Below are 27,275 nucleotides of genomic sequence, written 5' to 3'. Positions count from 1 at the left end.
ATTAAATTATTAGCATTATTATAGCGTTGTTTTCTCAAATTCACAAATATATACGATACGGGGTTATTTTTTTATATCGATAAATATATCTCTTTTATAAGTTTTTTTTTATTATAAAATTAACCCATTTAAGGGGTTGTTTTCTCATACTCACAAATATACTAAAATTAATGGATTATTTTCTCCGATTGATAAATATCTCCGTATTACGGAGTTGTTTTCTCATATTAAAAAAATTTACCCCTTCTACAAGGCTGTTTTCTCAGATTCGCAATTACACTACTTTTACGGGGTTATTTTCTCACATTTATAAATATACACGTTTTACGAAATTATTTTTTTATATTGATAAATATACCACTTTTTCGGGGTCGTTTTCTCATACTAAATTATTAGCACTATTATAGAGTTGTTTTGTTAAATCCATAAACATACACGCTTTACGGAATTATTTTCTTATATCGATAAATATACTCCTATTACGCGGTTTTTTTGTCATATTATAAAATTAACCTATTTAAGGGGTTGTTTTCTCGTACTCACAAATACACCAAAATTACGGGGTTATTTTCTCCGATTGATAAATATCCCCGTATTACAGGGTTGTTTTCTCATATTAAAAAACTTACCCCTTTTACGAGGTTGTTTTCTTAGACTACTCATTATACTGCTTTTATGGGGTTGTTTCCTCATATTCATAAATATATATGTTTTACGGGGCTATTTTCTTATATTGATAAGTATACCACTTTTACGAGGCCGTTTTCTCATGTTAAATTATTAGTACTATTATGATGTTATTTTTTCAAATTCATAAATATACACGTTTTATGGAATTATTTTCTTATATCGACAAATATACCCTATTTACGGAGTTGTTTTCTCATATTATAAATAATCTATTTAAGGGATTGTTTTCTCATACTCAAAACTATACCAAAATTAAGAGATTATTTTCTCCGATTGATAAATATCCATGAATTATAGGGTTGTTTTCTCATATTAAAAAATTTACCCCTTCTACAAGGCTGTTTTATCAGATTCGCAATTACACTACTTTTACGGGATTGTGTTTTCACATTCATAAATATACACATTTTACCGGTTATTTTCTTATATTGATAAATACACCACTTTTACAGGATCGTTTTCTCATATTAAAATATTAGCACTATTATGGGGTTGTTTTATCAAATCCATAAATATACACGTTTTACGCGGTCATTTTCTTATATAAAAAAATATACCTTTTTACGGAGTTGTTTTCTCATATTATAAAATTAACTCATTTAAGGAGTTGTTTTCTCGTACTCACAAATATACCAAAATTACGAGGTTATTTTATCCGATTGATAAATATCCCCGTATTACGGGGTTGTTCTTTCATATTAAAGAACTTGCCCCTTTTATGAGGCTGTTTTCTCATACTCGCAATTACACTAGTTTTACGGAGTTGTTTTCTCATATTCATAAATATACACATTTTATGGGTTATTTTCTTATATTGATAAAAATACCGCTTTTACATGGTCGTTTTCTCATATTAAATTATTAACACAATTATGGGGTTATTTTATAAAATCTATAAATTTACACGTTTTATAGGGTTATTTTCTTATGTTGACAAATATACTACTTTTACGGGATTGTTTTCTCATATTCTAAAATTAACCTGTTTAAGGGATTGTTTTCTCATACTCACAAATATACCAAAATTACGGAGTTATTTTCTCCGATTGATAAATATCCCGTATCACGGGGTTGCTTTCTAATATTTATAAATATACCCCTCTTACGAGTTTGTTTTATCATATTAAAAAATTTACCCATTCTACGAGGCTGTTTTCTCAGACTCGCAATTACACTACTTTTACGGGGTTGTTTCCTCAGATTCATAAATATACACGGTTTACGGGGTTATTTTCTTATATTGATAAAAATACCACTTTTATGGAGTTGTTTTCTCATATTAAATCATTAGTACTATTATGGGATCGTTTTCTCAAATTCATAAATATACATATTTTATGAGATTATTTTCTTATATCGACAAATATACCCCTTTTACGGGGTTGTTTTCTCATATTATAAAATTAACCCATTTAAGGGGTTGTTTTCTCTTACTCACAAATATACTAAAATTATGGGGTTCTTGATAAATATCCCCGCATTACAGGGTTGTTTTCTCATATTAAAAAACTTACCCCCTTCTATAAGGCTATTTTCTCAGACTCGCAATTACACTATTTTTACGAGGTTATTTTCTTAGATTCGTAAATATACAAGTTTTACGGGGTTATTTTCTTATATTGATAAATATACTACTTTTATGAGGTCGTTTCATCATATTAAATTATTAGCACTATTATGGTGTTGTTTTATCAAATTCATAAATATACACGTTTTAAGGGATTATTTTCTTATATCGACAAATACCCCTTTTATGGAGTTGTTTTCTCATATTATAAAATTAATCCATTTAAGGAAGTGTTTTTTTTCTCATACTCAAAACTATACCAAAATTAAGGGATTATTTTCTCCGATTGATAAATATCCCCGAATTACAGGGTTATTTTCTCATATTAAAAGTTTTACCCCTTCTACGAGGTTGTTTTCTCAGACTCGCAATTATACTACTTTTACGGGATTGTCTTCTCATATTCATAAATATACACATTTTACGGGGTTATTTCTTATATTGATAAATATACCGCTTTTACGAGGTCATTTTCTCATATTAAATTATCAACACTATTATAGGGTTGTTTTGTAAAATTCATAAATTTACATGTTTTACGAGGTTATTTTCTATATCGACAAATATACCACTTTCACGGGGTTGTTTTCTCATACTCTAAAATTAATCGATTTAAGGGGTTGTTTTCTCATACTCACAAATATACCAAAATTACAGAGTTATTTTCTCCGATTGATAAATATCCCTGTATTACAGGTGGTTTTCTAATATTTATAAATATACCCCTCTTATGGGTTTATTTTATCATATTAAAAAATTTATCCATTCTACGAGGCTGTTTTCTCAGACTCGCAATTACACTACTTTTACGGGGTTGTTTACTCAGATTCATAAATATACACGGTTACGGGGTTATTTTCTTATATTGATAAAAGTACCACTTTTACGGGGTCGTTTTCTCATATTAAATTATTAGCACTATTATGGAGTTGTTTTCTCAAATTCATAAATATACATATTTTATGGGGTTATTTTCGACAAATATACCTCTTTTACGGGGTTGTTTTCTCATATTATAAAATTAACCCATTTAAAGGGTTGTTTTCTCATACTCACAAATATACCAAAATTACGGGGTTCTTGATAAATATCCCCGCATTACAGGGTGGTTTTCTCATATTAAAAAACTTACCTCTTCTATGAGGCTGTTTTCTCATACTCGCAATTACACTACTTTTACGGGGTTATTTTCTCAGATTAAAAAATATACAAGTTTTACGAGGTTATTTTCTTATATTGATAAATATATCACTTTTACGAGGTCATTTTCTCATATTAAATTATTAGCACTAATATGGTGTTGTTTTGTCAAATTCATAAATAAACAAGTTTTGCGGGATTATTTTCTTATATCGACAAATATACCCCTTTTACGGAGTTGTTTTCTCATATTATTAAATTAATCCATTTAAGAGATTGTTTTCTCATACTCAAAACCATACCAAAATTAAGAGATTATTTTTTCCAATTGATAAATATCCCCGAATTACGGGGTTGTTTTCTCATATTAAAAAATTTACCCCTTCTACGAGGTTGTTTTCTCAGACTCGCAATTACACTACTTTTACGGGATTATTTTCTCACATTCATAAATATACACGTTTTATGTGGTTAATTTCTTATATTGATAAACACACCACTTTTACAGGGTCGTTTTCTCGTATTAAATTATTAGCACTATTATGGAGTTGTTTTATCAAATCCATAAATATACACGTTTTACGGAGTCATTTTCTTATATAAAAAATATACCCCTTTTACGGGGTTTTTTTCTCATATTATAAAATTAACCCATTTAAGGGGTTGTTTTCTCGTACTCATAAATATACCAAAATTACAGGGTTATTTTCTCCGATTGATAAATATCCCCGTATTACGGGGTTTTTTTCTCATATTAAAAAACTTGCCCCTTTTACGAGGCTGTTTTCTCAGACTCGCAATTACACTAGTTTTACGGGGTTGTTTTCTCATATTCATAAATATACACGTTTTACAGGGTTATTTTTCAATATTGATAAATATACCAGTTTTATGGGGTCATTTTCTCATATTAAATTATTAGCACTATTATGAGGTTGTTTTGTCAAATCTATAAATTTACACGTTTTCACATTTTACGAGGTTATTTTCTTATATCGGCAAATATACACCTTTTACGAGGTTATTTTCTCATATTATAAAATTAATACTTTTAAGGGGTTATTTTCTCGTACTCACAAATATACCAAAATTACAGAGTGATTTTCTCCGATTGATAACTATCCTCGTATTACGGGGTTATTTTTTTTAATATTAAAAAATTAATCCCTTCTACGAGGCTGTTTTCTCAGGCTCGCAATTACACTACTTTTACGCGGTTGTTTTCTCAGATTCATAAATATACACGTTTGATGGGTTTATTTTCTTATATTAATAATATACCATTTTTACGGGGTAATTTTCTCATATTAAATTATTAGCACTATTATGGGGTTATTTTCTCAAATTCATAAATATATACGTTTTACGTTGTTATTTTCTTATATCAATAAATATACCCCTTTTACGGGGTTGTTTTCTCATACTATAAAATTAAGCCATTTAAGGGGATGTTTTCCTATACTCACAAATATACCAAAATTACAGGGTTATTTTCTGTGATTGATAAATATGCTCATATTATGGGGTTATTTTCTCATATTAAAAAATTTACCCCTTCTACGAGGCTGTTTTCTCATACTCGCAATTATAATACTTTTACGAGGTTGTTTTCTCATATTAATAAATATACACGTTTTACATATTATTTTCTTATATTGATAAATATACCACTTTTATAGGGTCGTTTTCTCAAATTAAATTATTAGCATTATTATGGAGTTTTTTTCTCAAATTCATAAATATATACGTTATGAGGTTATTTTCTTATATTGATAAATATACCCTTTTTATGGGGTTGTTTCCTCTTATAATAAAATTAACCCATTTAAGGGGTTGTTTTTCCATATTCACAAATATACTGAAATTACAGAGTTATTTTCTCCGATTCATAAATATCTCCTTATTACGGAGTTTGTTTCTCATATTAAAAAATTTACCCTTTTTACGAAGCTGTTTTCTTAGAATCACAATTACACTACTTTTACGGGTTTATTTTCTCACATTCATAAATATACACGTTTTACGATATTACTTTATTATACCGATAAATATACCACTTTTATGAGGTCATTTTTTAATATTAAATTATTAGCAGTATTATGGGGTTGTTTTGTCAAATTCATAAATATATACGTTTTACGGGGTTATTTTTTTATATCAACAAATATACCCCTTTTATGGGGTTATTTTCTCATATTATAAAATTAACCCATTTTAGGGGTTGTTTTCTTGTACTCACAAATATACTAAAATTACGGGGTTATTTTCTCCGATTGATAATATCCCCATATTATGGGTTTGTTTTCTCATATTAAAAAACTCACCCCTTTTACGAGGCTGTTTTCTCAGACTCGCAATTTCACTAGTTTTACTGGGTTGTTTTCTCATATTCATAAATATACATATTTTACGGGATTATTGTCTTATATTGATAAATATACCGCTTTTACGGGGTCGTTTTCTAATATTAAATTATTAACACTATTATGGGGTTGTTTTGTAAAATTCATAAATTTACATGTTTTACGGGGTTATTTTCTTATATCGACAAATATACCACTTTCATGAGTTTTTTCTCATACTCTAAAATTAACCAGTTTAAGGGGTTGTTATTTCATACTCACAAATATACCAAAATTACGGGGTTATTTTCTCTGATTGACAAATATTCCTGTATTTACGGGGTTGTTTTTAAATATTTATAAATATACCCCTCTACGGGGTTGTTTTCTCATATTAAAAAGTTTATCCCTTCTACGAGGCTGTTTTCTCATACTCGCAATTACACTACTTTTACGGGGTTGCATTCGGTTTATGGGGTTATTTTCTTATATTGATAAAAATACCACTTTCACGGGGTCATTTTATCATATTAAATTATTAGCACTATTATTGGGTCTGTAAATTCATAAATTTACACGTTTTACGGGATTATTTTCTTATATCGACAAATATACCACTTTCACGGGGTTGTTTTCTCATACTCTAAAATTAGCCAATTTAAGGGGTTGTTTTCATACTCACAAATATACCAAAATTACGAGGTTATTTTCTCCGATTGACAAATATCCTCGTATTACGAGATTTTTTTCTAATATTTATAAATATACCGCTTTACGAGGTTTTTTTCTCATATTAAAAAGTTTACCCCTTCTACGAGGCTGTTTTCTCACACTCGCAATTACACTACTTTTACGGGGTTGTTTTCACAGATTCATAAATATACACGGTTTATGGGGTTATTTTCTTATATTGATAAAAATACCACTTTTACGGGATTGTTTTCTCATATTAAATTATTAACACTATTATGGGGTTGTTTTTTCAAATTCATAAATATACATGTTTTATGGGGTTATTTTCTTATATCGCCAAATATACCCCTTTTACGGGGTTGTTTTCTCATATTATAAAATTAACCCATTTAAGGGGTTGTTTTTTTATACTCAGAAATATACCAAAATTACGGGGTTCTTGATAAATATCCCCGTATTACAGGGTTGTTTTCTCATATTAAAAAACTTACCCATTCTATGTGGCTATTTTCTCAGACTCGCAATTACACTACTTTTACGGGGTTATTTTCTCAATTTCATAAATATACACGTTTTACGGAATTATTTTCTTATATTGATAAATATACCACTTTTACGAGGTCGTTTTCTCATATTAAATTATTAACACTAATATGGGGTTGTTTTCTCAAATTCATAAATATATACATTTTATGAGGTTATTTTCTTATATCGACAAATATACCCCTTTTACGGAGTTGTTTTGTCATATTCTAAAATTAACCCATTTCAGTGGTTGTTTTCTCATACTCACAAATATACCAAAATTATAGGGTTATTTTCTCCTATTGATAAATATCCCCGTACTACGGGGTTGTTTTCTCATATTATAGAATTTACCCCTCCTACGAGGTTGTTTTCTCAAACTCCCAATTAAACTACTCTTACGGGTTGTTTTCTCATATTCATAAATATACACGTTTTATGGGGTTATTTTCTTATATTGATAAATATACCACTTTTACGGGGTCGTTTTCTCATATTAAATTATTAGAAATATTATGGGGTTATTTTATCAAATTTATAAATGTACACATTTCATGGGATTATTTTCTTATATAGACAAATATACCTGATGTAGATGATTCTATGCATGTTTATTGACTGTTTATCAGTCGTTTATTTGCGTATTTGAGTCATATTTATTCCTGTTTGATCACACTGTGGTATGTTTATGAATTTTTTAGGTTTTTGGACTCCTCGATAGAGATTGATTGATTTACGGGCAGAAACCAAGCTATTTGGATGATTTACGCGTATTAGATGCTTAGGAGTCGATTCCTTATTGGCGCACAGTTTTGAGGCTTTTGCACGACCTCCTTTGGACAATTTCGGAAATTTTGCATTTCATGGAGGTTGGTGCCCATTGCACGGGCCGTGCATATTTGCACGGACCGTGGCACGAGCCATGGCACGACGAAGGCAGTTTTGTCTATAAATAGGCGCATGCAAAATGAGACAGGGTTCCGCTTCTAATTTCTGAACTTCTTTACGCGCGCGACCCCTCACTTCTACACCTCTATTCTTGACATTTTGGGAGACCAACGTCAGTTCAAAGGATTGATTTGGAGGATTCAAGCAAGGATTGAAGTTTCTAGACGATTGACCGAGACATCCGAGATTCATACTTGAGGCTGGTTTCAAAATTGACACTTGCAACATTCCCACTCCGATTCGATAGAAGAGCAGTTATATGTTTCATTTTCTTTTCTGTTATTTATTTCCTTTTGTATTTGTTTCTTTCATTATGAGTAGCTAGGATTGCCGAACCCATTGGGGTTCATCTTTGTTGATGGTTTGTGTTTAAATATTAGATTTTTTTATCTGCCATTTTTGTAATCTTCTTACTGTTTATAATAAATTTTGATTCAATTAATTTGAGACGTTATATTAATTGTCTTTTGGGTTGTTTCTTGACATTGAGAAATACTTTTTACAACTGGAAATTAAATAGTAAGAACTGGTAGTTAACACTTAGAGATAAGGTTAATTCACTCGCCGGATTAAGAATTAACAACTCTTAATAGTTCTAAATCACGCTTAATGCTAATCTGTAATAATCTGATAGGAAGAGATTCCATTAGGTTAGTGCAGATTTAGGAACTCAGTGAGCTCGAGAGAGGAGCGGAGTTTGATTCAGGATTTAGGCACGGGTAGCAAGATTGGCAGTTTATAAAATCAACCTTAGAATTCCATCACTTAGGTCCCCTTTGGGTGTGCTTCTTTGTTACGGTTGTTTTTTGATTGTCAGTTGCTGTTGTTCCTTTATTTGCATTCATAAGGATTAGTTAATTAATTTAGACTTCTCACACCTTATTTTAGATTAAATAACATAACAAACAGTAGTAACTTTAGGTCTACCCGATCTCCAGGGATATGACTTTGATACTCACTAGTGCTAGACCGCATCGATAGGTTTACTGCCTTAAGTGTAGGTTGCATAAGTAGCCCATCAAGTTTTTGGCGTCATTGCCGGGGATCAGTAACGGTGAACTAGAGTGAATTATTTTTGTGTTAATTTAGTCATTATTTGTTTATTCATTTATTCTTTATTTTTTTCTTTGCTTTTCTTTTATTTATTTTATTATTTTTGATTGATTGGTGGTTGTTTGGTTGTCGGTTTCAGGTAGTATATGACCAGGAGCTCTAACCCTGATCCCATAGCACCCTTATTTGACCCGGAGCGCTCTCTTAGATTATTGAGACAACGTTTGTAGGCAGTTGAGGAGGAGGACGGAGTTACAGTTCAGGTTCAAGGAACTGACGCGATGGAAAACCTTAACTCCGAGGCCGATGAGGATCAGAGGACAATGTACGAGTTTGCTCGACCATCTTTAGATGGGACGAAAACTAGTATAGTCAGACCTGCTGTAGCAGCCAACAATTTTGAAATAAAAGCCAACGTGATCCAGATGATCCAGCAGAGCGTGCATTTTGAAGGATTGCCCAGCGAGGATCCCAATGCACATATCTCTAATTTTTTTGGAGATTTGTGACACATTCAAGATAAACGAAATAACCGATGACGGCTGAGATTGTTTCCATTTTCCTTGAGGGACAGAGCTAAGAGATGGTTGCAATCCCTTCCACAGCAAACGATTACTATCTGGAGGGCGTTGGCAGAAAAATATTTATATAAGTATTTTCCTCCCGCTAAAATTGCTAAACTTAGAAATGACATATCTTCTTTTGTGCAGGTTGATGATGAAAGCATGTACGATGCATGGGAGAGGTTTAAAGATCTTTTGAGATGCTGCCCACATCATGGATTGCTAGTGTGGATGCAGGTTCAGACCTTCTACAACGGGTTAAACCTTGCAACGAGGCAGATGGTGGATGCTGCAGCAGGTGGGGCGCTAAGATGATGCCCGGCGGGGCTCGAGAACTGATAAAGGAAATAGCCATGAATAACTATCGTTGGCAATCCTCTAGGAGCCGACCAGGAAGATAGGGAGTGGTCAACCAAGTGGACTCTACAGCCTTGGCGAGCTCGGGTGGAGCTTCTAGCCAAGAAGATTGTCCAACTCAGGATGCTTGAGTTCATGCAGCAAACGTTGGTGCGAGTTTTGTGGTGGCATTACGATGCAAATCTGCGGGAGGTATTTTGCTTCATCCTCTACTACTTTCCATCTAATTCGCTATGTCTTCCGATGTTGAGCAGTTGATTATATTGGGAATGCCCCAAGGCGTGAACGATCCTTACAAAGAATATATACAACCCTAGGTGGCGCAATCATCCCAACTTCGATTGGAGGAACAATAATGCTCGGGGTCCACCTGGTTTTCAAAGACTTCATCGGTAACAGCGGTCGATTGGGCTGCACAAGCTCCTCCCTCTACCGGAAAAGAAGTCAAATTTAGAGGAGCTTATGATGAAGTTTGTGACGTCTACGGAGATGAGGTTCCAAAGAACCGATAGTGCACTTAGGAACCAAAGCAGGCCTCGATTCGAACTTGGAGACCCAGATTGGCCAAATCTCTAAGATGTTGTCCGAGAGAGGCAGGCTCAAGGCACCACCGAGTCTAACCCGAGGGAGCACGTGAACGCCATTACTTTGCATTCAGGTTAGTTAGTTTCAGCTCCTTCTAAGCCTGTTTTTGATGATGCAACTATTGATGTGCAGATTGAGGCGAGCAGTAAGGTTAGGGAACCTGAGGGACAAAAGCTGAAATCAATTCCAGTCAGGGAATATCAACCTAAGATTCCATATCCTGCTAGAGCTAAACAAGCAGAGGCGAAAGAGTAGTTCGGTAAGTTTTTAGATATTTTTAGACAACTGCATATTAACTTGCCTTTTATTGATGCATTGGAGCAGATGCCGAAGTATGCTAAGTTCTTAAAGGACATACTTAGCAGAAAAAGAAAGTTGGAGGAGGTTGCCTATGTTCAGCTTAACGAGGAGTGCTCAGCGGTGTTTCAGAGCAAGTTGCTAGAGAAATGTCACGATCCAGGGAGTTTCACTATTCCCTGCACTTTATGTAATTTGTGTGTTGATGATGCATTAGCTGATTTGGGGGCTAGCATAAATGTCATGGCCACTAGTTTATTCAATAAGCTAGGTTTGGGGGAGCCAAAATCCACTAGGATGTGACATTCAATTAGCTGACCATTCTGTTAAGCTTCCTAGGGGAATTGTGGAAAATGTGCTAGTTAAGGTAGATAAGTTCATATTTCCTGTGGACTTTGTGGTTTTGGATATGGATAATGAGCATGGTGTACCATTAATTTTGGGGAGACCTTTCCTTGCCACAGCTAGAGCTAAAATAGACGTATTTGAAAGGAAGTTAGAACTTAATGTAGGGGATGACTGTGTCACTTTTAGTTTACCCTCGTTTGATAGTTCTTCCACCGACCATGTTCATGCCATTTGTAGTATTGATGCAAATTGATCCTGCATGTAATACACAACCACAAGATGTATAAATGGATGCTGCTATACATGTTTCTTCCCCTGTTAATATGTGTTATTCATCTGAAAAAAACAACTTGTATCGATATGAGACTTTGTGCTATGATAGACCCGAGAAGGGTAGTTGCAAGTTTGTTTTTGACAGGTCACTTAGCTAGAATTCGGAGTGGATGAATGGACATCCCAAATCGGTACAGAGAGCGCCTCCTTGGTCATCTACTAGACACATCAAACCTTTTCATTGCGCTTATATGCCTCGAGCCCCAACTTACATTGAGCCTACCTTCTCAATTTGCCCGCGATGCAGGAATGATGCTGCTGCAGAGTCCAGCTAGACGACTCAAACAAAAAAAAGCGCCTTCGGGAGGCATCCCCGAATCTATTTTTGCTTTTTGAATTTTTGGACATTTTTTTATTATTTTATGTAGTTATTTGTTTTTTTTAGTTAGATATTTCAGTCTGTTTTTAGTGTGTTTGATTTTGAGGAGATGTTATCTTATTGAATCTTTTACTAGATGTTGCTTGGGATGTGTTTATTCTTGAGTTTTTCAAGAGTTAGCCTACTTGATGCTCGTACGTAATTTTGAGGACTAACATATTTTGAAGTGTTCAAGTACACATCAAGGGCAGTATCTAGTAGACTTTCTAGTTTTTATCTCTTTTTGTTGTCTTGCTTTTCTCTTAGTTTTCTAATTTCTTTTATGGACTCCCATAATTAGCTCCATTTTACGTATTTTATTCCTTTTATTTTGGAGTACCTACCTTGTTCACACTGAGGACAGTGTTTTTCACAAGTGTGGGGTAGGTACCATAGATTTGTGCAGATACCAATTTTGTCTTTGCTATTTTTATCTTGTTTTAATTTCCCTTATTGATTGAGTCCATTCATTATTACTGTCCTTATCTTGAGTTTTGTTTTAATCGAGTAGTTAATGATTTTCTTTCTTTTGAATGGACCTTTATTGCTTGTATCGAATCTTTGTGGGAAGAAGGCAATGAACAAATCTCTTAGTTTCAATCAAGCTAGGTAAAACTGGTGTTTTTCCTTAATCCTTTCATTTCACTTTATCTTGGATATAGAACACTGTTAATTTTGATGCATATTAGATTGTTTAATTGTTTAAACTCTGGTTTGAGAATTCATGCAATTTTATCCCACTCAATGGTGAGGCTTTATGCTCCATTCTGTTTTTGATTAGTGAGCATTATGCAGAATTTTTGTTTCTAGAACTTGCTTTGTGATGACTTTTTAAGATTACATGAACTGTTGATAGTCATGAGATGATTTGGGCACTTAGGTATTACACAATTTGGCCAAAAGCCTAACCCGGTTTTTTCCTTAGTGAACCCATTTTGAGCCTTAGCCTTTTTCTTTCATTATAAATTACATCTGACACTCATTTTACCACTTCTATTCATTCCACCATTCTTTCTACCATTATTGCTGGAAATAATGTACGTTTATGCTGCATTTTATTTTGGATCAATTTGCATATATTCACTAAGTTACTTGATTTTTCATAGATGCTCCCTTCAATCCAAATGATACATATCATTTTACTACTTTCTCTGAGCATTGTATTACTCCTTCCTGCGTTTTGTTGTTGCAGGAGAAAAAAAAATTTATATATATATATATATATATATATATATATATATATATATATATGTATATAATTTAAGAATAAGGGTTTAGTTCGAGCATCATCTTATTATTAGAACAACTTAGTGTTTAATTTTGGTACAGTGTTTGATCCTTGGCTATATTCTTGCATTACCTGCATAATTTTCCAGCAACTTTCAGCTTACTTTCCATAATTCTTCGTACCCTACCATTAACCCTATTACAACCTGGCTCAAGACCCTTTGATCATGTTTATTGACTATTTCACAGTAGTGGAAATCGGATCTATAAGCAAGCCTATGGTAAGCATTTTTTTTGTACTTTTGCGCTGAGAGCTTGGCAATATTCTTCTCACCTATATACACTTGTGTGTTTCGAGTGACATCTTGTAAGGCATGGTTCTCAAATTCTCAGTTTAGATAGTTTATCATTTTAATTTTAGCAGCTTTATTAACTTTGTTCTTTGTCTCAAGGATTTAGTGATTTGGGGGTTTTAAGGAAATTCGTCACGGAGTTTCAAGACTTGTTTTGAGTTAATCTTCTGCAATGTATTTGATTGAGTCATTTGGTTTCTGTTTGAGGAGAGAGTTGTTGAATGCTTGAGGACAAGCAAACTCTCAAGTGTGGGGTAGTTTGATGTAGATGATTCTATGCATGTTTATTGACTGTTTATCAGTCGTTTATTCGCGTATTTGAGTCATATTTATTCTTGTTTGATCGCATTGTGGTATGTTTATGAATTTTTCAGGTTCTCGGACTCCTCGATAGAGATTAATTGATTTTCGAGCAGAAACCAAGCTATTTGGATGATTTACGCGTATTAGATGCTTGTCGGAGTCAATTCCTTGTTGGCGCGTAGTTTTGAGGCTTTTGCACGACCTTCTCTGGACAATTTTAGAAATTTTGCATTTCATGGAGGTTGGTGCACACATTTGCGGAGCGTGCATATTTGCAAGGCGTTTTGTCTATAAATAGGCGCATGCAAACGAGATAGGGTTCCGCTTCTGATTTCTGAACTTCTTTACGCGCGCGACCCCTTACTTCTGCACCTCTGTTCTTGACATTTTAGGAGACCAATGTCAGTTCAAAGGATTGATTTGGAGGATTCAAGCAAGGATTGAAGTTTTTAGACGATTGACCGAGACATCCGAGATCCATACTTGAGGCTGGTTTCAGAATTGGCACTTGCGACATTCCCACTCCGATTAGATAGAAGAGCAGTTATATGTTTCATTTTCTTTTCTGTTATTTATTTCATTTTGTATTTGTTTCTTTCATTATGAGTAGCTAGGATTGCCGAACCCATTGGGGTTCATCTTTATTGATGGTTTGTGTTTAAATATTGGATTTTTTTTATCTGCCATTTTTGTAATCTTCTTACTGTTTATAATAAAATTTGATTCAATTAATTTGAGACGTTATATTAATTGTCTTTTAGGTTGTTTCTTGACATTGAGAAATGCTTTTTACAACTGAAAATTAAATAGTAAGAACCGGTAGTTAACACTTAGAGATAAGGTTAATCCACTTTCATGGGATTAAGAATTAACAACTCTTAATAGTTCTAAATCACGCTTAATGCTAATCCTGTAATAATCCGATAGGAAGAGATTCCATTAGGTTAGTGCGATTTAGGAACTCGATGAGCTCGAGAGAGGCGGAGTTTGATTCAGGGATTTAGGCACGGGTAGCAAGATTGGCGTTTATAAAATCAACCTTAGAATTCCATCACTTAGGTCCCCTTTGGGTGTGCTTCTTTATTCTGGTTGTTTTTGATTGTCGATTCTTTGTTGTTCCTTTATTTGCATTCATAAGCATTAGTTAATTAATTTAGACTTCTCACACCTTATTTTAGATTAAATAACATAACAAACAGTAGTAACTTTAGGTTTACCCGATCTCCAGGGATACGACCTTGATACTCACTAGTGCTAGACCGCATCGATAGGTTTACTGCCTTAAGTGTAGGTTGCATAAGTAGCCCATCAATACCCCTTTTACAGGGTTATGTGTCATATTCTAAAATTAATTTATTTCAGCGGTTGTTCTCTCATTCTCACAAATATACCAAAATTACGGGGTTATTTTCTCCTATTGATAAATATCCCCATATTACGGTGTTGTTTTCTCATATTAAAAAATTTACCCCTTCTACGAGGCTGTTTTCATATATTCGCAATTACACTACTTTGACGGGATTATTTTCTCAGATTCATAAATATACACACTTTACGGGGTTATTCTCTTATATTGATAAAAATACCATTTTTACGTGGTTGTTTCCTCATATTAATTTATTAGCACTATTATGGGGTTGTTTTCTCATATTATAAAATTAACCCATTTAAGGGGTTATTTTCTCATGCTCTCACAAATATAATAAAATTACGGGGTTATTTTCTGCGATTGATAAATATCCCCGTATTACGGGGATATTTTCTCATATTAAAAAGTTTACCCCTTCTACGAGGCTGTTTTCTAAGACTCGCAATTACATTATTTTTACAGGGTTGTTTCCTCAGATTCATAATTATACACGTTCTATGGGGTTATTTTCTTATATCAACAAATATACCCCTTTTTACGGGGTTGTTTTCTCATATTCTAAAATTAACCCATTTAAGGGTTTGTTTTCTCATACTCACAAATATACAAAAATTACAGGATTATTTTCTCCAATTGATAAATATCCCCTTTATTATGGGGTTGATTTCTAATATTTATAAATAAATCTCTCTTACGAGGTTGTTTTCTCATATTAAAAAATTTACCCCTTCTACGAAGCTGTTTTCTAAGATTCGCAACTACACAACTTTTACGGGGTTATTTTCTCATTTTTATAAATTACACGTTTTACGAGGTTATTTTCTTATATTGATAAATATATCACTTTTACGGGTTTATTTTCTAATATTAAATTATTAGCACTATTAAATATACACGTTTTACGAGGTTATTTTCCTATATCGAGAAATATAACCCTTTAACGGGATTGTTTTCTCATATTCTTAAATTAACCTATTTAAGGGGTTGTTTTCTCATACTCACAAATATTCCAAAATTATAGGATTATTTTCTCCCATTGATAAATATCCCCGTATTATAGGGTTGTTTTCTAATATTTGTAAATATACCCCTCTTATAGGGTTGTTTACTTATATTAAAAAATTTACCCCTACTACGAAGCTGTTTTCTCAAACTCGCAATTATACTATTTTTACGGGGTTGTTTCTTCATATTCATAAATATACACGCTTTATGGGGTTATTTTCTTATATTGATAAATATACCACTTTTAAAAGATCGTTTTCTCATATTAAATTATTAGCACTATTATGGGGTTGTTTTCTCTAATTCATAAATATATACGTTTTATGGGGTTATTTTCTAATATTGACAAATATACCCCTTTTACGGGGTTGTTTTCTCATACTCTAAAATTAACCCATTTAAGGGGTTGCTTTATCATACTCATAAATATACCAAAATTACGGGGTTAAGGCTGTTTTCTAAAACTCGCAATTACACTACTTTCACGAGGTTGTTTTCTCAGATTCATAATACACGTTTTTACGTAGTTATTTTCTTATATTGTTAAATAGACCACTTTTACGGGATCGTTTTCTCATATTAAATTAAACCATTTATGGGGTTATTTTCTCATACTCACAAATATTCCAAAATTATATGATTATTTTCTCCCATTGATAAATATCCCCGTATTACAGGGTTGTTTTCTAATATTTGTAAATATACCCCTCTTACGAAGCTGTTTTCTCAGACTCGCAATCACATTACTTTTACGGGGTTGTTTCCTCATATTCATAAATATACACGTTTTATGGGGTTATTTTCTTATATTGATAAATATACCACTTTTATAGGGTCGTTTTCTTATATTAAATTATTAGTACTATTATGGGGTTGTTATCTCAAATTCATAAATATACATGTTTTATTGGATTATTTTTTTATGTCGACAAATATGCCACTTTTACGGGGTTGTTTTCTCATAATATAAAATTAACTCATTTAAGGGGTTGTTTTATCATACTCATAAATATACCAAAATTACGGGGTTATTTTCTCATATTAAAAAATTTACCTCTTCTACGAGGCTGTTTTCTCAGACTCGCAATTGCACTACTTTTAACAGGTTATTTTCTTATATTGATAAATATACCACTTTTAAGGGGTAGTTTTCTCATATTAAATTATTAGCACTATTATGGGGTTATTTTATCAAATTCATAATAAACACGTTTTACGGGGTTATTTTCTTGTATCGACAAACATACCCCTTTTACGGGGTTGTTTTGTCATATTTTAAAATTAACACATTTATGGGGTTATTTTTTCATACTCATAAATACACTAAAATTGCGGGGTTATTTTCTCCGATTGATAAATATTCTCGTATCAAGGGATTATTTTCTCAGATTCTTAAATATATACGATTTACGGGGTTATTTTCTTGTATTGATAAATATACTATTTTTTGTGGTCATTTTCTCATATTAAATTATTAGCATTATTATGGGGTTATTTTCTCAAATTCATAAATAAATACATTTTACGGTACATCGACGGGGGTATTTTATCATATTCTAAAATTAACCCATTTGTGAGGTTATTTTTTCATGCTCACAAATATACCAAAATTACGGGGTTATTTTCTCTGATTGATAAATATCCCCGTATTACGGGGTTGTTTTCTTCGATTGATAAATATTTATGTAATACAGGGTTATTTTCTCATATTAAAAAATTTTTACGGTGTTGTTTTTTCGGATTCATAAATATACCACTTTTACGAGGTCGTTTTGTCATATTATATTATTAGCACTATTATGGGGTTGTTTTCTCAAATACATAAATTATGTTTTACGGGTTATTTTCTTATATCGACAAATATACCACTTTTACGGGATTGTTTTCTCATATTATAAAATTAACCCATTTAAGGGGTTATTTTCTTATATACACAAATATACCAAAATTACGTGGTGATTTTCTTCGATTGATAAATATCTCCATATTACGTGGTTGTTTTCTCATATTAACAAATTTACCCCTTCTACGAGGCTATTTTCTCAGACTCGTAATTATACTACTTTCACGGGGTTGTTTTTCAGAATCTTAAATATACATGCTTTACGGAGTTATTTTCTTATATTGATAAATATACCATTTTTACGTGGTCGTTTTCTCATATTAATTTATTAGCACTATTATGGGGTTGTTTTCTCAAGTTCATAAATATACAGGTTTTTACGGGATTATTTTCTTATATCGACAAATGTACCCCTTTTACGGGGTTGTTTTCTTATATTATAAAATTAACTCATTTATGGGGTTAATTTCTCATACTCACTAATATACCAAAATTACGGGATTATTTTCTCCGATTGATAAAGATCCCCATACTACGGAGTTGTTGTCTCATATTAAAAAATATACCCCTTCTACGAGGCTTTTTTCTCAGACTCGCAATTATACTATTTTTATGGGGTCGTTTTCTCAGATTCATAAATTTACACAATTTTACAGAGTTATTTTCTTATATTAATAAATAGTCCACTTTTACGGGGTCGTTTTCTTATATTTTATTATTAGCACTATTATGGGGTTGTTTTTTCAAATTTATAAATTTACACGTTTTATGGAGTTATTTTCTTATATCAATAAATATACCCCTTTTACGGGATTGTTTTCTCATACTCTAAATTAACCCATTTAACAGGCTGTATTTTTGTCATACTCATAAATAAACCAAAATTACGGAGTCGTTTTCTAATATTAATAAATATACCCCTCTTACGGGGTTGTTTTCTCATATTAAAAAGTTTACCCCTACTACGCGGTTGTTTTCTCAGATTCGCAATTACACTACTTTTACGGGGTTGTTTCCTCATATTCATAAATATACACGTTTTACGGAGTTATTTTCTTATATTGATAAATATACCACTTTTATAGGGTCATTTTCTCATATTAAGTTTTTAGCACTATTATGGGGTTATTTTGTCAAATTCATAAATATACATGTTTTACGGTGTTATTCTCTTGTATCGATAAATATACCTATTTTATGGGGTTGTTTTCTCATATTATAAAATTAACCAATTTAAGGGGTTGTTTTATCATACTCACAAATATACCAAAATTACGGGGTTATTTTCTCATATCAAAAAATTTATCCCTTCTACGAGGCTGTTTTCTGAGAGTCACAATTACACTACTTTTATGGGGTTGTTTTCTCAGATTCATAAATATACACGTTTTCATTTAGTTATTTTCTTATATTGATAAATAGAACACTTTTACAAGGTTTGTTTTCTCATATTAAATTATTAGCACTATTATGGAGTTGTTTTGTCAAATTCATAAATTTACACGTTTTACGAGGTTATTTTCTTATATCGACAAATATACTTCTTTTACTGGATTGTTTTCTCATATTAAAAAATTTATCCCTTCTACGAGGCTGTTTTCTCATACTCGCAATTACACTACTTTTACAGGGTTGTTTTCTCAGGTTCATAAATATATACGTTTTTACGTACGTATTTTCTTATATTGATAAATAGAACACTTTTATGGGGTCGATTTCTCATATTAAATTATTAGCACTATTATGGGGTTGTTTTGTCAAATTCATAAATTTACACGTTTTATGGGGTTATTTTCTTATATCGACAAATATACCCCTTTTACGCTATTATTTTCTCATACTCTAAAATTAATCCATTTAAGGGGTTTTTTTATTATACTCATAAATATACCAAAATTACGAGGTTATTTTCTCCAATTGATTATTATCCCCGTATTACGGGGTTGTTTTCTCATATTACAAAATTTATCTCTTCTACGAGGCTGTTTTCTCATACTCGCAATTACACTACTTTCACGGGGTTGTTTTCTCAGATTCTTAAATATACACGTTTTAGAAGGTTACTTTCTTATATTGATAAATATACCATTTTTACGTGGTCATTTTCTCATATTAAATTATTAGCACTATTATGGGATTATTTTCTCAAATTCATAAATATACACGTTTTACGGGATTATTTTCTTATATCAATAAATATACCCCTTTTACGGGGTTGTTTTCTCATATTATAAAATTAACCTATTTAAGGGGTTGTTTTCTCATACTCATAAATATTCTAAAATTACGGGTTTATTTTCTACGATTGATAAATATCTACACATTACGGGATTGTATTCTAATATTTATAAATATACCCCTCTTATGTTGTTGTTTTCTTGTATTAAAAAATTTACCCCTACTACGAGGCTGTTTTCTCAGACTCGCAATCACACTACTTTTACGAGGTTGTTTTCTCATATTTATAAATATACATGTTTTACGGGTTTATTTTCTTATATTGATAAATATATTACTTTTATTGGGTCGTTTTCTCATATTATATTATTAGCACTATTATGAGGTTGTTTTTTCAAATTCATAAATACAAACATTTTACGAAATTATTTTCTTATATCGACAAATATACCAATCAAGACCCAGAATGGGTCTAGTACGTTCGGACAACTCTCCAGAATACTCCTCCTCCTTTTACGGGGTATTTTTCTCATATTATAAAATTAACCTATTTAAGGGGTTGCTTTATCATACTCACAAATAAATAAAAATTACGGGGTTATTTTCTCCGATTGATAAATATCCTGTATTATGGGGTTATTTTCTCATATTAAAAAATTTACCCCTTCTACGAGGCTGTTTTCTCAGACTCGCAATTACACTTATTTTACCGAGTTGTTTCCTCATATTCACGTTTTACAGGGTTATTTTCATATATTGATAAATATACCACTTTTACGTGGTCGTATTCTTACACTAAATTATTGGCATTATTATGCGGTTGTTTTCTCAAATTCATAAATATACACGTTTTACGGGGTTATTTTCTTATATCGACAAATATACCCCTTTTACGGGGTTGTTCTCTCATATTAAGGAATTTACCCCTTCTACGAGACTGTTTTCTCAGACTCGCAATTACACTACTTTTACGAGGTTGTTTTCTCATATTCATAGATGTACACGTTTTACAGGGTTATTTTCTTATATTGATAAATATACTACTTTTACGGGATCATTTTCTCATACTATATTATTAGAACTATTATGGGGTTGTTTTCTCTAATTTATAAATATATACGTTTTACAGGGTTATTTTCTTATATCGACAAATATACCCCTTTTACGAGGCTATTTTCTCATATTATAAAATTAATCCATTTAATAGCTTATTTTATCATACTCATAAATATACCAAAATTACGGGGTTATTTTCTCCGATTGATAAATATTCCCGTATTACAAGATTGTTATCTCATATTGAAAATATTTACCCGCTCTACGAGGCTATTTTCTCAAGCTCGCAATTACACTACTTTTACAGGGTTGTTTTTTGATACTAAGGAATTTACCCCTCCACAAAGTTGTTTTCTTAGACTCGTAATTACACTACTTTTACCGGATTGTTTTCTCAGATTCATAAATATACACGTTTTACGGGGTTATATTCTTATATTGATAAATGTACCACTTTTACGGGGTCGTTTTATCATATTATATTATTAGCACTATTATGGGGTTGTTTTCTCAAATTCATAAATATATACGTTTTACGAGGTTATTTTCTTATATCGACAAATATACCTCTTTTACAGGGTTGTTTTCTCATATTATAAAATTATCCCATTTAAGGGATTGCGGGGTTATTTTCTCCGATTGATAAATATCCCCGTATTACGGGGATATTTTCTCACGTTAAAAAATTTACTCCTTCTACGAGGCTGTTCTCTCGGACTCGCAATTACATTACTTTTACAGGGTTGTTTACTATAATTCATAAATGTACACGTTTTACGGAGTTATTTTTTATATTGATAAATATACCATATTTATGGGGTAATTTTCTTATTTTAAATTATTAGCACTATTTTGGGGTTGTTTTTTCAAATTCATAAATATACATGTTTTAAGGGGTTATTTTCTTATATCGACAAATATACTCCTTTTACAAGGTTGTTTTCTCATATTCTAAAATTAAACCATTTAAGGTTTTATTTTCTCATACTCACAAATATACTAAAATTACGGGGTTATTATCTATGATTGATTAATATCCTCGTATTATGGGGTTATTTTCTAATATTTATAAATATACACATCCTACAGGGTTGTTTTCTAATATTAAAAAATTTACCCCTTCTACGAGGCTATTTTCTCAGACTCGCAATTATACTATTTTTACAGAGTTATTCTATTAGATTCATAAATATACACGTTTTATGGATTTATTTTCTTATATTGATAAATATACCATTTTTACGTGGTCGTTTTCTCATATTAAATTACTAGCACTATTATGGGATTGTTTTCTCAAATTCATAAATATACACGTTTTACGAGGTTATTTTCTTATATCGATAAATATGCCCCTTCTATGGGTTGTTTTCTCATATTCTAAAATTAATCCATTTAAGGGGTTATTTTTTCATACTCACAAATATACCAAAATAAGGGGTTATTTTTTCCGATTGATAATATCCCCGTATTATGGGGTGGTTTTCTCTGATTGATAAATATTCCCGTATTGCGGGGTTGTTTTCTCATATTAAAAAATTTACCCCTTCTACGAGACTGTTTTCTCATATTTTTAATTACAATATATTTACGGAGTTGTTTTTCAGATTCAAAAATATACACGTTTTACGGAGTTATTTCCTTATATTAATAAATACACAACTTTTACGGGGTCATTTTTCATATTAAATTATTAGCACAATTATGGGGTTGTTTGTCAAATTGAAAAATATAAACGTTTTACGGCGTTGTTTTCTTATATCGACAAATATACTCCTTTTACGGGGTTGTTTTCTCATATTCTAAAATTAAACTATTAAGGGGTTGTTTTCTTATACTCACAAATATACCAAAATTACGAGGTTATTTTCTGCGATTGGTAAATATCCCCGTGTTACGGGGTTGTTTTCTAGTATTTATAAATATACTCCTCTTACGTGATTGTTTTCTCATATTAAAAGAATTACCCTTTCTACGAGGCTATTTTCTCAGACTCGCAATTACACTATTTTTACGGGGTTGTTTTATCATAGTCATTCATATACACGTTTTACGGAGTTATTTTCTTATATTGATAAATGTACCATTTTTACGGGGTCATTTTATCATATTATATTATTAGCACTATTATGGGGTTGTTTTCTCAAATTCATAAATATATACGTCTTACGAGGTTATTTTCTTATATCGACAAATGTACCTCTTTTACGGGGTTGTTTTCTCATATTATAAAATTAACCCATTTAATGGATTACGGGGTTATTTTCTCCAATTGATAAATATCCCCGTATTACGGGGATATTTTCTCATATTAAAAATTTACTCCTTCTACAAGGTTGTTTTCTCATATTATAAAGTTAACCTATTTAAGGGGTTATTTTCTCATACTCACAAATATACCAAAATTACATATCCCCGTATTATGGGGTTGTTTTCTCATATTAAATATTTTACCCCTTTTACATGGTTGTTTTCTCAGACTGGCAATTACACTACTTTCACGGGGTTGCTTTCTCAGATTCTTAAATATACAAGTTTTACGGGGGTTATTTTCTTATACTGATAAATATACCATTTTTACGTGGTCGTTTTCTTATATTAAATTATTAGCACTATTATAGGGTTGTTTTCTCAGATTCATAAATATACACGTGTTTACGGAGGTATTTTCTTATATTGATAAATAGACCCCTTTTACGGGGTCATTTTCTCATATTAAATTATTAGCACTATTATGATGTTGTTTTGTCAAATTTATAAATTTACACGATTTACGAGATTACTTTCTTATATCGACAAATATATGCGTTTTATGGGGTTGTTTTCTCATACTCGAAAATTAACCCATTTAAGGAGTTGTTTTATCATACTCATAAATAAACCAAAAGTATGGGGTTGTTTTCTTACGGGATTATTTTCTCATATTAAAAAATTTATTCACGTAGGTTGTTTTCTGTGACCTAATTACATCAATAGGGTTGTTTCTTCAAATTCTTAAATATACACGTTTTACGGGAATTATTTTCTTATATTGATGAATATACTACTTTTACGTGGTCATTTTCTCATATTAAATTATTAGCACTGTTACACGGTTATTTTCTCAAATTCATAAATATACACGTTTTACGGAGTTATTTTCTTATATCAACAAATATACTCCTTTTACGGAGTTGTTTTCTTATATTATAAAATTAACCTACTAAGGGTTGTTTTCACACTACAAACATACCAAAATTACAGGGTTATTTTCAACGATTTATAAATATCCCTGTATTACGTTATTTTCATATTAAAAGATTTACCCCTTTACGACATCATGGTCGACCGCAATTAATTACTTTACTTGGTTGTTTTGTCAGATTCATAAATATACAACTTCTTACGGAGTTATTTTCTTATATTGATAAATAGACCACTTTTACGGGTTACTTTCTCATATTAAATTATTAGCACTATTATGGGGTTGTTTTGTCAAATTCATAAATTTTCACGTTTTGCGTGGATATTTTCTTATATCGACAAATATACCCCTTTTACGGGGTTATTTTCTCATACTCCAAAATTAACCCATATAAAGGGTTATTTTATCATACTCATTAATATACCAAATTTATGGGGTTATTTTCTCCGATTGATAAATATCCCCATAATACGGGGTTGTTTTCTCATATTAAAAATTCCATCTCTTCTATTTAGGTCATTTCTACTTCTACCTGGATTATTTTCCTCGACCTTAAATATACACGTTTTACTAAGTTATTTTCTTATATTGAAAATATACTATTTTTACATCGCTTTCCTCACATTAAACTATTAGCACCATTAAAACACCAAATATACATACATTTTATGGGGTTATTTTTTTATCGACAAATATACTCCTTTTACGGGGTTATTTTCTTATATTATAAAATTAGACCATTTAAGGAATTATTTTCTCATACTCACAAATATACTAAAATTACGGGGTTATTTTCTCTGATTTATAAATATCCCCGTATTACGGGGTTGTTTTCTCATATTGGGGAATTTACCCCACGCAGACTCTCGGTCAGACCCGCAATTACACTACTTTACTGGGTTATTTTATTCTTACAATACAAGTTCTATGGAGTTTTTTATATTGATAAATAGACCACTTTTACGGGGTCGCTTTCTCATATTTAATTATTAGCACTATTATGGGTTAATTTTATCAAATTCATAAATTTTCACGTTTTGCGCGGTTATTTTCTTATATTGACGAATATACCCTTTTACGGGGTTATTTTCTCATACTCCAAAATTGTCCCATTTAAAGGGTTGTTTTATCATACTCATTAATATACCAAATTTACGGGGTTATTTTCTCTGATTGATAAATATCCCCATATTACGGGGTTGTTTTCTCATATTAAAAAATTTACCCCTTTTACGAGGCTGTTTTCTCACTTTCACGGGGTTATTTTCTCAGATTTTTAAATATACACGTTTACGAGGTTATTTTCTTATATTGAAAAATGTGTCGTTTTCTCATATTAAATTATTAGCACTATTATGAGGTTGTTTTCTCAAATTCATAAATATACACATTTTACGTGGTTATTTTCTTATATAGACAAATATACCCCTTTTACGGAATTCTTTTCTTATATTATAAAATTAACCCATTTAAGGGGTTATTTTCTCATACTCACAAATATATCAAAATTACGAGATTATTTTCTCCGGTTGGTAAATATCCCTTTATTACGGAGTTTTTTTCTCTTATTAAAAAATTTACCACTTCTACGAGGCTGTTTTCTCAGATTCGCAATTACACTACTTTTGTGGGGTTATTTTCCCAAATTAATAAATATACACATTTTTACGGTGTTATTTTCTTATAGTGATAAATAGACCACTTTTACGGGGTCATTTTCTCATATTAAATTTTTAGCACTATTATGGGGTTGTTTTGTCAAATTCATAAATATAAAAGTTTTACGGGGTTGTTTTCTAATATCGACAAATATATTCCTTTTACGGGATTATTTTCTCATATTCTAAAATTAAACATTGAAGGAGTTGTTTTCTCATACTCACAAATATACCAAAATCACGGGGTTATTTTTTACGATTGATAAATATTCCCGTATTATTGGGTTGTTTGCTAATATTTATAAATAGTCCCTTACGGGGTTGTTTTCTCATATAAAAAAATTTACCCCTTCTACGAGGCTGTTTTCTCAGACAGGCAATTACATTACTTTTACGGGTTGTTTTCTCATATTCATAAATATACACATTTTACAGAGTTATTTTCTTATATTGATAAATATACCACTTTTACGGGGTAGTTTTCTCATATTATATTATTAGCACTATAATGGGGTTATTTTCTCAAATTAATAAATATACGTTTTATGGGGTTATTTTCTTATATCAAGAAATATACCCCTTTTACGGGGTTGTTTTCTCATATTATAAAATTAACCCATTTAAGGGGTTATCATACTCTCAAATATATAAAAATTACGGGGTTATTTTCTCCAATTGATAAATATCCCCGTATTATGGGGTTATTTTCTCATATTAAAATATTTACCCTCATTTCTCGAGACTTGAATTACTATTATACCGTTACTTTATAGGTTATTTTCCATATTAAACCATTAGCAATTCATTATGGGTTTGTTTTCTCAAATTCATAAATGTACATTTTTTACGGGGTTATTTTCTTATGTCGATAAATATACCCTTTTTAAGTGGTTGTTTTCTCATATTATAAAATTAATACATTTAAGGGGTTGTTTTCTCATACTCACAAATATACTAAATTTATGGGGTTATTTTCTCCGATTGATAAATATTCCCGTATTACCGGGTTGTTTTCTCATATTAAAAATTTATCCTTTCTACGAGGCTGTTTTCTCAAGCTCGCAATTACACTAATATCACGGGGTTATTTTCTCAAATTCTTAAATATACACGTCTTATGGGGTTATTTTCTTATATTGATATATAGACAATTTTTACGTGGTTGTTTTCTCATATTAAATTATTAGCACTATTATGCGGTTGTTTTCTCAAATTCATAAATATACACGTTTTACAGGGTTATTTTCTTATATCGACATATATACCCCTTTTAGAAGGTTGTTTTCACATTATAAATTAACCC

General features: G+C 31.3%; 1 non-coding gene across 1 annotated transcript; it reads right to left on the bottom strand.

The window, feature by feature from the left end:
• Positions 1-9,635: 9,635 nt before the first annotated feature.
• Positions 9,636-9,742, bottom strand: LOC112536899. The gene has a single exon (XR_003080816.2). It is a non-coding gene; the product is annotated as a small nucleolar RNA R71 (small nucleolar RNA).
• Positions 9,743-27,275: the final 17,533 nt, after the last annotated feature.

Source organism: Ricinus communis, chromosome 1 (assembly GCF_019578655.1).
Source record: "Ricinus communis isolate WT05 ecotype wild-type chromosome 1, ASM1957865v1, whole genome shotgun sequence".
Classification (NCBI taxonomy): domain Eukaryota; kingdom Viridiplantae; phylum Streptophyta; class Magnoliopsida; order Malpighiales; family Euphorbiaceae; genus Ricinus; species Ricinus communis.
The sequence above is the reverse complement of the archived record's forward strand: the minus strand, read 5'-3'. Positions and strand labels throughout refer to the sequence as shown.